Here is a 10624-nt window from a genome sequence, read left to right on the forward strand (position 1 = left end):
GGCGAAGCTGGTACACGTTATCCTATTTCTTGATCTGTCTAAATCCTAAAAAATAAAAACAGGACGTTAGAGATTGCTACAGTCCTGTTGCCTTACACATTCCTGAGAAACAAACTCGATGGCTTCGCGTATTCTTTTCAATATGGAGTCATATCCACACACTATCGTTCCATGCGTAGCCCCTTCATGCATATTTTTAATTACGTTTTTTATTTACTCCTCATGCCCTGCTCCCATCACCCACCCACACCACATGCAACCATACCAATCGGCTGGTGTCCTTTGCTTGTATGCGGTCTTGTAAAACGCATGCTGTTGCTCTGCACACAAGTATTGTTGATTTACATAAATAGTTCTGTCGTATAGATCTTACTCTGTGTCTTGCTTGCTTTTTTTTTTTTTGGTCAGGACTGTGTCTTTCGAGACAATTCATCTTGCCGTGTCGATAACTGTTCGGTGACTTCGAGTTACCGCACAGCATCTATGATACGTCCCACCGTATTTGGCCGGCCCACACTCTTCGAGTGGCTTCCAGGGTCCCCTGTAAGAAATAATACTGCAATAAGCCATCCTCTACCGGTCCTGTAGACTGAACTGAACGAGCTCTGCTTGGGATGCACTTTGCAAGGCAGAATTGCTGAATGGTCAAGTATGTGGGCTTACCGCCAGCAGTGTGGGACTATGCTTGTATTCCCGCGTCCCCAACAAGTTCCTTATTCCCAGCCTGATGGAAAGTGACACTTCATTGCTCTATGGATCCAAAGAGTCCTTCTAGAAGAGACCCAGTCATTTTTTTCCTTTTTTTTTTTTTTTTTTTGGAAAGCTCAAAAGACTTGAAATGCTCTTCGTGTTTATCCTCAGACCCGGAAGGGGAGAGTGATCCTCCTGACTTGACGTCGATTTAGTTCTGCACCAAAAACTCTTATCCCTCATAAATTCTAACTTCCACCTACTGGCAAGAAGGAAGGGATAAAGACCGCTTTCCTTAGCGTTGTATCCTTCCATTTAATCAACTCAGTATGCTATCGCTAGCACAGACTCCTCGGGTGAGAATAATAACACCTACTTCCTACCACGATGATTTGTCAATTAAAAAAAACAAAACAAAACAAAACAAGGATTGTTCCATAAATAGACTCTAAAGCAAACCTTAAATGGCTTTTAGGAAAAGTCACAGCCCCAATTTGAGATGAAATCGCTCTGGACACAGAGAAGTCCCTCTGCTTTGGTAACAGAATATTGTACCGTGACGCTCTGGTCCAAAGTCTTGACGAATGGTGGCTTGTCGTTACAGAAATTATGTTCTTCCTTGTCTTTCGGCATCATGTAATCCCCCAATACTTGGGTGCTTAAAAAATTCTTTCCCTAAAGCGGCAGGAGTGATCACCACGACTGATAAGTAAATTTGTCAGCCTTAGCGTACCAGAATAGCCTCCATCAGCCTAGCGGAGACTTGCCTAGGGGCTGGAAGGATGCTGCGGAGAGGGGCTGGTGGGTGCACGTCGTGTTTTGTTTTCCGTTCTGACATCGAGAGAATATTATAAGTAATTTAATGTTTGCTAAAATATCGAAAATCCTTTTAATTGAATAAATTCACTGAAAAGCTTCATAGATTTAAATGGTCTTACGAGTCATTTACTAGAAAAGATTGATTTCTTTAAGAGGATCCAGCTGTAACTTGCCTTGAGCATTGTACGAATTCTTCAGGGGGGACGGATGGCTTTTTTTTTCTTGTCAGTCTAGTTGAAAATGATACTCCATAGTTCTATTTATCAGTGGGGAAAACTTGTTTAAACACATTCAGAATGCTGCTCCTGTTTTTCTTGAATCTAATCCTTCTGTTTCCCTTGTTAAGAAGGTTTAAATATAAACACGATCAAATTTGTTCTGTGTGAGCTGTTAAAACCCAACAGTAATACAAAGAGGACCAAAATAGCTCCACCATAATTCACATTAGAAACGCAATGCTATTTATTTTTAGGGCAGAATGATAACACCCAAAGAGATCAAAAGGAGAGTGAGGGAAAGAACGCTGTTCACAATTATGATTGATCAACCTGAATTTCATAATCCCAGACTACAGGTTGCTCAGGACAGGGGCCACGTCTTAACTTTCCTCATAGACTCAGTTGTTCCTGGGAACGAACCTGGCTCCCCATAGGTAAGTGTTGATTGATTCATTGGAGTTGCAGGGACCGCGATAAATAACACCCCTTTCTTCCCAATCTGAGACACACGGGGGAACTGGACAACCGGAGACGAAAGTATCAGCTTCGTTAAAGATAAAACCAGGGGCGTCGTGCATGCAGAATGGGCTCCTTGATCCTTCATTCTGCAGTAGATAGAACTGGCCACTCAGTCACAGTCAGCTCTGGCCAGCTAGAGGTTCCTCTACAGGTGGGGGGTCTGCCCCATGGGCTACTATGTGACTGAGCCACCCCAAGAATGCATATGCCTCCTGGGGACAGCCTGCCTCTGAGTCAAAGATGCTCACCTCCCTTCCCGCACCCACCAATCTGGTAAGCCGGCCCCGCTCCTAGCCCAGAGAAGCTGGAAGCATTCCAAATGCCTTTCCCTTCTGGAAGCAGAGTGGGAAGTGCTGCCTCTTTCGTAAAATGGGGGGAGGGAGGGGTTTTAAAGGGATATGTTTTATTATTCTATATGAGCTTCACTATGGCTAGAATTCTCAAGCCCACTCTTACTGTGGGAACCAGAGTATAACTATTGGCAAATACGGGCACCCCCCGCTTTTCCAAAGTTCACCTTTTGCCACTTTGCTCTTCGGAAAGAACTGTGTGAGTACCTGTTTTCGCTGAGTGAAACAAGTCCAAAAAGGATTTCCGTTTTGGAAAAAAAATAAAATAAAAAGGGGAGGGGTGTGGAGAAAGCAAAAACAGCGTTCAGCACTTTTTTTGTACGGAGTCCCTGTTCAGGCAGCAAGCACCAGGGCAGCGGGAGTGGCATTGCCCAGCTCCTTCCCTGGGAATGACATCAAGCCCTCGGCTCGGAACTCTGTCTATGACCACCTGTGCTTTGTCTTGATTTGTCTTGCTCATCTGTTAACATGATGCATCCTAAGATATCAGAAAAGCCCAAGATGGGTTATTTTTCAGGTCTGGAAAGACTCAAAAAAAGATTTTTTTTTCACGTCAGTCAATCGTAATTGATTCTTCGCTTTGTGCCTTTTTGGTTTATGAAAGTTTTCGTAGGAGCACTCAACTTTCGGATAGCGGGGGAAACCTGTATTCCTCCAACTAACTTTAAAATTTACGTCCTTGCTTAGATCCACATTTTAGATCTGCCTTCTATTTGGATTAAAGTATGTTGTTGTCAAAGGAGTGACTCAATCGCACTTTCATTTCTACATTTATCTTTTCCTTCTGTCCTCTGACATGATTTGGTATATACTCTTTTTGTAATTTGATGCCGGGGAAACTCACTAATTCTAAGCTCAGGCAACTATTTGAATCAGGACACTGTTGTTTAATGACCTTAATTGGCTGGGAAGAGAAATCCTTGTTATAGTGCTTTCTATTCTGTTTTGGGTTTTAGAATTTCCGGATGTGTGACAAATATTAAACAAACGATCACTTTGATTTGGAGTTTCAGGCTCAGATCAAAGTTCCCATCATCAAACACTTGGGGAGAGGTGATGAAACCAGGCACGGCTTGGTGGTGTAGAATGTAGACACACAGGCACGGGCATCCAGGGATGTTTGCAGAGGGGCTCCTCTGGGATTCAGATCAAGGAGGACGATACCTGGGTGTTGATGCACAGCCGTGCCTCCCCCCACGCTCCCGTCTTGGAGCGTCACCCGGTTCCTTTTATATTAGCCTCACCCTGGGTTCTGATCAGGGTTGGCTGTTCAAAACTGAGCTACCAGAATCATGAAAAGCACAAAGGCCCCTCCGTGTTTAAAAGGAGTTTTCTAGAATCTATACAGGGGAAGCACGTAAAACCCCAAAACCACCGTATTGCATCGTCAAGGAGCTTTAGGGCTGGAGGAGGCTGTACAGGTCATGAAACCCACCAGCCCCTCCAACCCCCTTCCTCGGTTTACAGCAAAGGGGAAACAGACTCAAACCAGTTTGGTAACTTGAACAAAATTACAAAGCTCGTCACTGACTAGGTCAGGGCCAGATACTCACGTTTTCAGGTTCTCCAGCTTTACTAGTCTCTGTTTCTCAAACGTTGGAAACTTTAAGGAAGAATACCCAAGAGTCAGGAGAAGAAGTGCCAATGCCAACAGGCTACCTGTATTTTGTGTATGGTGCTAACTTGGGGAAGTACTTAACGAAGGCTGCATCTACGTTGCAGATAGTATGTTCCAGCCTGCGGTGTGACTGTCCCTCGGTACCCACACTTTGCCATTTCTCGTCTCCACAGATTTTACACTCCAGTCGCTGTACTAATAGGTCCAACACATTGGACGGATCGCAGCTCAAACCTGGGAAAGCCAGAAAAGAACTTACCCACGATTTGCTTCCTGACGTAGGTGTATGAAAATCATTAAATTGGCCTCAACTGTTTTAAGATTTATTTGCTTTTGGCGTTATTTGGGAGGTCTTGGGGATTCCAGGAGAATGATAGGAAAGGTTTGGGGCATTAAATTTCAAAGGGCGAGACGGAAAAGGTCAAACGAGGGTGAGGAGGGGCGACAGGGCCCCCAGGAAGGAAGAGACGGACGGCACGTTTCTTGCCACACAGGCTACTGACAAGTGGTAACACACCCCCCAGACATGCCCCGGCTCCAGAAAACAGATGCTGATGATTGAAAACACCTACCGGGGCACCCATGTTTGGAACCTGGGTCTGGAAAGGCATGGGGCCGTCTCCGCCGGGCCTTCCTGGTTTTGGAAAAGGCCAACAGCAATTTACATCGTGACTATGAACTGGGCACCTGGGGAAGCCCCAGCCCCAGCCCTGGGGCAGGGAGGGCAGGAAAGGCCAGTGATGCTGACAAGAAATTCATGACAGCCCCAGAGGGGAAAAAGGAAAGAAAAAAAAAAACCCACCCAAAGAGGCCCAGGAAGGAAGGCTTTGCCAGGTGGCAACACTTCAGTTTAATTAGACAAAGGCTTCAGGGGTGGGGGTGGGGGGGTGAGGTCTGAAAGCAGAGACACCTGGGGAGCGAGAGGAAAAGGGGGGTCGGGGCAAAGGTTGAGAAAAACAAGCCACCTGGGACCCTGATGGAAACACTCCCCGCGGCGGGAGAAGGTGTAAGGAGGCCGGTCAAGGAGGCTGCCCGGGGGTCAGCCTGCTGCTCGTGAAAAGAGGTCAAATGAACCAGGACAAAGTGAAAACACTGATAGGGACCTTTACCAAGCGAACGTCCTCCCCCTCGGGAAATAGCGGTAACTGTCAAATCCGGAGGGATGGCAGAAAGTAAAGAATCTAAGCTAAAAAAAAAATCTTTCTTCTTCTTTTTCATTATTTTATGCTTATGCTATCTGATACTCCTAAAATTAGATACTATTATTACTATTTAATACTGAGCGATATGACTAAACTTTTAATTTTAGTACTCTTTACCATCATGTTATTGGGTTTTGCTGTAGGTATTTCTCTACCAACAGTATGATTTTATGAGTCCAATCAGATTTCCCCCCCCCTCCATTTTTTTCATTTGAACGTTTCAAACTTCCTTAAAAGAGTTACAAGAAAGATACACTCTGCACCCATATAGCTTTTGTCTCAATTTATAAATTGTTGCCATTTTGCTACATTTGCTTTAGTTTTCTGGCTGCGTGCTTTTTCCTGAGCCTGTTTTGAAGTAAATGGCAAACACCAAAATGTTTCCATCCCAAATACTTTAATAGCCCCTTACCTAATAAGAAGGCCATTCTATTACTTAACCATCAACATACCTGAGAAAATTAACATTAATTTTACTTAATAATAGTTCATATTCAATTTTCTCGTATGTTCCCCAAATATATATTTTTTTTGCCTTTTTTTTCCTAATCCAGACCCAATATCTGTGCAATAGATTTGGTCATGTCTCACAAAACTATTTTAACCTGAAGCAACACTTTTTTTGTTTATTGTTTTTCATGACATTTAGGATTTCAAAGATAACTGCTTAGAATGTACTACTCCTGGATTTATCTGATTATTTTCTCATAACTAGATTAAGATTAAATACCTTTGGCAAGAACACTCCATAGGAGATAGCTGTTTTTCCCAGAAGGAAAGCACGTCTGAACTACATCTCACCTATATAACAGCAAACGTTCTCATCAGAGAGGCATTAAGCCTGATCATTTGTTTACAGTTTACTTTGATGTCACGGTTTCTCCCGTAAAAGATTTACAACAAATGTCTTGGTCACAAACCGGATCCTTAAATAGTTATTAAGCACGCAGATATGTACTGAACTCTGAATTTGGTGCTAAGATTCCAGGCAAAAAAAAAAAAAAGCAATCCGGTAAAGAAACTGAATTCTAGAACTTCGCCATCCAACTCCTACAGAAAATTTAAAGAGAAATTCCTAGACTGATATCTGCCGGAAATCTATGGTAAGAAACATGATGGGCAGTGCCTTCCCTGTGGCTCCCCAGCGGAGGCAGCGTCAGCCCTCATGGGGAGCCTGGGTCACAGGGATTCTGTGCTCTAAGGGGAAGGGCCCCATGTGTTGTGGATACCAGATGTGAGAATAGGGAAAGCTGACAGTTTTGGAAATGGAGGAGCCTGACTCTTGTTCTTGGCCAGATGGAGAACCACTCACCTCAGCAGGGCAGTGGTTTCCTTGAGGCTCTCCGCATGATACGTTCCAAATACAGACACCCCAAATTCTACAGAGTGGCTGAAGTCTATAATCAGATAATGGTGAAAGATTCATGAAATTGATCAAAAGATGTATCTTATTTAATTCTGAAGTTGGCACCTGGATATGATGAAAAATTAACACAGACCAAAAGACATTACGAAAAGTTAATCTGTCTCCTTATGCAAATACCCAGTCCTATTCTGCATAAATGACCACCATCTCATATATTCCTTGAGGAATGTTCCTGCAAACACACATACCCGTACATATTTTAATAGGAAAATTACTGGGAGCTCTCTATACTTTTCTGTTGCCTCTCCCTTTACCCCTAACAATGTGCCTTGAATATTTCGGCATATCAGCTTATGTACAGATTTCCTGCTTTTTACTTGCTGCGTAGTACTCCATTAGATACCAAAAATGTTTGGCTGGTGGCCGATTTTCCGGTTTTATGTGATCATCAACAGTGCTGCCAGTCAGCATTCCAGCAAGCGCTTGTTTGTAGATGTTCCAGAACATTTGTAAGATAAATTCCTAGAAAAAAAGTTAACTGGATCAAAAAAGTTATGCATTGAAGATATTAACAGATATGGTGAAACTGTCCTCCGAAGAGCTCGTCTCAAGTTTTGCTGCAAATGACCTCTCCTGGAAAGCTTGTGCATTAACACCGCCAAGTAATCTGCTAGGTGAAATACGGCACCTTCTTTGTTTTTTCTAATTTGCAGATGTTTATAAGGATATTTGGGTTTCTTCTTCTGCCTGTTTGTCTTCTGAATATTTTCCTAATGGTTTACCTTTATCTTACAGGTATGCGGTGGCTCTTTATATAATAGAAAAGTTAGACCTTTTTGTCATGTGTGAGGCAATCTTTCCCCATTTTACCATTTGCCCTTTGACTTTACTTACGGTATTTTGTTGTTGTTCAAATGTTTTAAAAGGCTCATGTAGTCAAATATATCTATCTTTTCCTTTATAGGATTCAGGCTTTGTGATTTGAAAGAAAGACCTTCTCTGCTCTGACATTGTTAAGAAACAAAACAAAAACAGAACAAAAGCTTCCACACTTTTTTGGTACTTTTCACTATCTATGTTTAAATATTTAAACCATAGAGAATTTATTTTGGTATAAAAAGTGAGGTTTGGATTTGAATTTGTATTTTTTCCAGATGGCGTTCAGTTGCCGTAAGTCTATTTATTGATCGGCTCATCTTTTTCCCATTGCTTTGATGCTTGGTTTTCATCTTTTGAAAAAGGTAATTACTCTCAATAAAAAGGCTAAATCAGACATCATTAGATCCTGAGTATGAAAATTTTTCAGTTAGTTTATTCAGTCTAGAAGCTACTGAAAAGAATGTCTGTTATATACAACTCTTAATCCATTGGGCAGTTTGGTACTTATTTTTTCTGCAAAGCAAAGAAATCATGTGTCATAAATGTTGGTGAAGTTTTCCTAAATAAAACAGACTTTCTTCATCTTTCGTTTCTAAATGATATGTTTGCAGTTCTGAGTGGAGAATGATAATGAGTTTTCTGCAACGCAGAAAAGGATAACAATAGTCCATTTACATCATTACTTCTAATTATTTGAGAATTGTCTGTATACTGGAGACAATTTAGTCTTTCTTTCTTTCTTTCTTTCTTTCTTTCTTTCTTTCTTTCTTTCTTTCTTTCTAATCTGGTTTGGAAACATCTCCCAGGTTTCGACTACATTTTTTCAAAATTAAACTTCATGAATTAACTAAGAGACTCATGGAAGCATTGCATATGAGCTCATCATTACTTCTTTGTGATACTGGATACATCTATCATTAACTATTGTCTCGTCTTGGTATCATCAGATGACATAAATTTCTACCGTCATAAAAAGATAACACCTAACTGGTTATGGAGTAGACCCTAAAAGACTCAAAAATGCCCTTTAAAAATGGGGTGGGGGGCGCCTGTGTGGCTCAGTCAGTTGAGTGTCCGACTTCGGCTCAGGTCATGATCTCACAGTTCATGAGTTCGAGCCCTATGTCGGGCTCTCTGCTGACAGCTCGGAGCCTGGCGCCCGCTTCAGATTCTGTGTCTCCCTCTCTTTCTGCCCCTCCCAGCTTACACTCTGTCTCTCTCTTTCAAAAATAAACGTTAAAAAAAAATTTTTTTTAAATGGGATGGGATGAGGGAGCAGGGACTTCCTGAACCCTTGGTAGACATCACTGATTGATTACAGCACTATTTGTCTATCATGTTCAACTCTGTATCATTTGTGTTTAGAACAGTGCTTTGCACAGAGCAGGTGTTTAATTTGTTGAGTGGAAGGAAGGAGGATAGGTGGACATAGGTTCCGATCAATGGATGATGGGAGAGCCCAGATGAGGCTTTACCAATGTCCATGACATAGCAGTAACTGTTCATTGATCAATTAACACTCGAGGGGAAACCTATTTACCATGCTGCACTGAGGTTTTCTTCTGGACTCATTTTTCCTGACTCTTCAATGAAAGACATGTACATTCAATAAAACACTTGAGTCAGAAAAGCCTATCTTGCTTAGTGTCCTCAGCAAGATGCTTTATTTATTTTTTGCATCATGATACAATTACGTAAACTGTTTTTATATCTAGAATTTCCATAAGACTCCTGAACAAAAGTGGACCCATGTACTCTCTGTTTCAATTAGGGACCACTCCAGGTTTCTTTCTTTCTCATTAATTACAAATACAAGCCATATTAGGATGGGAGCTCCTCCCTTCATCAAGGACAATGGAAAGTGTTTTTATAATAACCATGGTTGCAATATTTTAAAGTGCAGATAATTAAAATCTCAGCATGCTACCACATACAACAAAAAAAGTAAAACCTTACATCCTATTTCAAAGAACCAGCTACTGAGCCCCACCCTCCCCTCCCTTCTCTAACAGGCATCCGGGAAGGACCTGGAACGTGATGTGTGGTGGGAAAGCAAAGGTGAGCAGCTATTTTGTTCCGTTCAGCTTGCATACAGATGAGCAGGGCACGTAGACAAGGAAACAAGAATCCACAAAAAGTTATGGCAAACCCTCACTAAAGTAGTGAATGAAGGAGTTGATTAAGCACGCTTATTAAATTTTGACGGGCTGCCTATAATTCGAGATGAATTTATTTCTGCGTCCTGCCCGTTTCCCCAGGCAATGCGTTGCTACCTGTTGTTTCTCCTCTAGACCCAACTCCCACTGCCTGTAAAAAACCCTTATGTTCATCCATTTCAAAGCGTGTGTGTGTGGGGGGGTGGGCTCCCTTATAAGATAAAATCACTATTTATAATAGATATTCGTAACGACTGTATGAATCTTGGTTAAAAAACCTTGCTCACTCATTCAGCAATCATTTATCGAGTCCCAACTATATAGCGGGCATGGTGCTAGTTATCCATCCATGCTACGGTGTCATCCGAGACTCAGCTCTTTGCCAGGAATTCTTTGTGTCTTTTGGGGATATTAAAAAAAATATATAACTACTAGACTCAAAAGAAGGACAAATGAATGTGTAGGGTGGGGGTTTGCTGGAGGTTGGCAGAGACCAGACGGGGCAATTTGTATGGAGGGAAGTCAGTGCGATCGGAAGAAATGTATTCCTACGATGGAAATGTATTCATGGTAACTCATTTCACAAAACAGGTGGTTTACAAACATCCACACGATTCAAATGATGAAAGTAAACGAGTCAGGAGAAAGAAATAGCGTCTACAAATCATAAAAGTAGGAGTAAATTTATCATTGAGAAAGGCAGACCAAGGGGCACCTGAGCGGCTCTGAGAGTAGGTTAAGCATCTGACTCGATCTCAGCTCGGATCTTGATCTCAGGGTCATGAGTTCGGGCCCTGCACTGGAGGT

This window comes from Panthera pardus, unplaced genomic scaffold (genome assembly GCF_024362965.1).
Source record: "Panthera pardus isolate Hobbes unplaced genomic scaffold, ASM2436296v1 HiC_scaffold_22, whole genome shotgun sequence".
Classification (NCBI taxonomy): domain Eukaryota; kingdom Metazoa; phylum Chordata; class Mammalia; order Carnivora; family Felidae; genus Panthera; species Panthera pardus.